The sequence below is a fragment of the Trichechus manatus genome, unplaced genomic scaffold (genome assembly GCF_000243295.1).
Source record: "Trichechus manatus latirostris isolate Lorelei unplaced genomic scaffold, TriManLat1.0 scaffold00032, whole genome shotgun sequence".
Classification (NCBI taxonomy): domain Eukaryota; kingdom Metazoa; phylum Chordata; class Mammalia; order Sirenia; family Trichechidae; genus Trichechus; species Trichechus manatus.
This window is the reverse complement of record NW_004443968.1, coordinates 6,063,759-6,066,592: the sequence shown is the minus strand read 5'-3', so window position 1 is coordinate 6,066,592 and position 2,834 is coordinate 6,063,759. Positions and strand designations below refer to the sequence as shown.

The 2,834-nt window shown below is 37.9% G+C and overlaps 1 non-coding gene across 1 annotated transcript; it reads left to right on the top strand.

Annotated features, from left to right (window-relative positions):
* The first annotated feature begins 2,349 nt into the window (after nt 1–2,349).
* TRNAV-UAC (transfer RNA valine (anticodon UAC)) lies at nt 2,350–2,422 on the top strand. Its single transcript has one exon. It is a non-coding gene; the product is annotated as a tRNA-Val (tRNA).
* Nucleotides 2,423–2,834: the final 412 nt, after the last annotated feature.

Below are 2,834 nucleotides of genomic sequence, written 5' to 3'. Positions count from 1 at the left end.
TACATGAATCTGGTAATCACAGAAGTAGAAGTGGGAGTGACTTTTCTCACTAATTCATCTAATAGCTCACTCACATAAATTTGTCTCCCACTACAGTCCTTTTGGAGCCCTGGTGGTGCAATGGTTAAGAGCTCAGCTGCTAGCCCAAAGGTCAGCAGTTCAAATCCATCAGCCGCTCCTTGGAAACCTATGGAGCAGTTCTACTCTGTCCTATCGGGTCACTATGAGTTGGAATTGACTCAACGGCAAAGGGTTTGGGTTTGGTTTTTGCAGTCCTTTTAAGCTCTGTTGGATGTAGCTAAGAGAAGACTGTTTCCACAGAACACCAAGTTAAGACTGGTTTAATTGAATTGGAAGCTGAGATTACCATTTGTCCATTTCAGATTCTGAAACCATGGGATGAATAGCCAAAAAGAGGATTATGGTATGACTAGAATGATTGATTCTAGCTATAACAAGGAAAGGAAATCTGGTGGTACGAAGGTTAAGAGCTCAGCTGCTAACTGAAAGATTGGCGGTTTGAACCTACCCAGTGGCTCCAAGGGAGAAAGACCTGGCAATATGCTACCGTCCCATAAAGATTACAGCGTAGAAAATCCTATGGGAAAGTTCTACTCAACAGCACCTAACAACAACAATAACAACATAACAGGGAAAAAGTGCTGCTGTTACATGACAGAATCAAAAAAAGGTATTAATGGAAACTCAGTGATTCTCTGGGGAGCCTCTTAGTACTGCCATGTCCAGTACTAAGGAAATCTATAGCAACCCAATAAAGGATGGATGGTCAAGAGGTCAGCTTTCTCAGGGAGGAAATTATGGATAAACCCAGCAGGTTGAGAATCCTTGGCTAAGGACAAAAGGAACATGAAATGATAGTAAAGGAGGCAAGTCATTAATATCAACTACAGCTCCAAGATAAGTTGAAGAAATAAAAGCTGTAGTATCTACTCATATTTTCTTTCATTATTTATTTTTATATTTGAACAAGTTTCCCTTAATTTTTTCTCCATTTGCTCATAATTTATATAGTATATTTAAGTGGTGGTTAGCTTTCTGTATTAATCCATAGTTTATGGAATATTGAGACAAGACCATGATGTAACTCCAGGAGAATTGGATATCTTCAGAAAGTCTGAATTTCAATCTGGATAAGACTTCAGCGTATTCCCTTTATATGGGAGGAATAATTACTTTAGGTTAAGTGAGAGTGTTATTTTTGTTGGAACTTTAAATATGGGGAGAAGCTTGTAAGTTGATGTTGAGCTGCCAAAGACTTGGCTTAAAGTGGACATTTGTGACTCATTTTGGCTACATAGCAACTGAGCCCCTTTCTATATTTGGGAAATTCCTCACTTATGAGTCTTGGTGTGGGGCAGAGAGAGTCTCTCACTATAGAGCAGAGAATGCTAGATACTTTACAGCTTGTCTTAAAGATAGAATACTCTCATACCACTTAGGTTCAGAGCTGGACTTGACTAAGGAGCTAGTATGGTAAGAAGCCAAGAACAGGGGTCTTTTTTTCCTGGTGACTATGACTATAACAGCAGTTATTTCCTCGCAAAAAACAGGTCTGAGACTGAATTTGAGACTTTTTTTGTGGATTGTTAGTCTTAAATTGGGCTCTCCAGCCCTCCCAATGAGTCTGTAAACTACCTACATCTTTTTGTGCTTAACCAGCCAGAGTTGGCTTCTGTTGCTAGATACCAACAATTCAGATTAACATAACATCTGGTGAGGTAGTTCCAACATTTGGCATTGTTATGAATTTCTTTTTAAAAACGTATCAGTCATGGAACTCATATTTAAAATATATTAAGTCTCAAGGAAAAGCATTTGTTAAGTTTGTGCAACTTTAGTCAGGTAAAATTATAATATTCATCAGTTTAAAAATATGGAAAATAATGTATATGCTTTATTGCTCTTTCCAAGATCTCCAGGTTGAAAATAACCAGATTGAGATAAACCAAGTGCACACTCTACAATAAAGCCTCATTAATTCAAATGAAATGGGAGGAAGGACTGTCAACATCCATGAAACATACCAATTTATAAAGCAAGGAAGTTTTGTAATTTCCTAGTACTTATAGCAAATCATTGCCTCTAACTACCAACAAAGCACTACAAGAAAAGCCAGAAATAAACTAGAAATTACTAACAATCTTCCAAGCTAGATTTATAGACTAGAAAAAAACAAAAAAACAAAAACAAACCCGTTGCTGTCGAGTCGATTCCAACTCATAGTGACCCTATAGGACAGAGTAGAACTGCCCCACAGAGTTTCCAAGGAGCACCTGGGGGATTCGAACTGCTGACCTTTTGGTTAGCACTTAACCACTATACCACCAGGGTTCCATAGTGTAGTGGTTATCATGTTTGCTTTACATGCAGAAGGTCCTGGGTTTGAGTCCCAGTGGAACCCACTTGGAGTTTGGGGATTTATAGACTAGAGGACCATACAATCCAATTTTGTTTTGTTGGAAAGTACTTGTTTTATTCAGGAATGGTTTCTATTTCAAATGATAGAATTTCATTCACATTGGCTTAAATGTAAAAAGAAATGTGTTGCCTCACAGAATTCCAAAGTCTAGGATTAGTCTGGCTTTAGCATCGTTGGATGTAGTGGCTGAAAAATGCATTAGGGCTCAGTTTACCTCTTTCCATTGCTTGGCTATGCTTTCCTACATAAACTACAGATGTTCCAGGTGTTCAACAAGGTGTATACTAGGTTGTGAACTACTTAAGGGATTATATCTTATTTGAATTTGTATTCCTAAGAGCTTAGCTCAGTTCCAGGTACATAGTGGACATTTAATAAAAGTTTTTGAATAAAG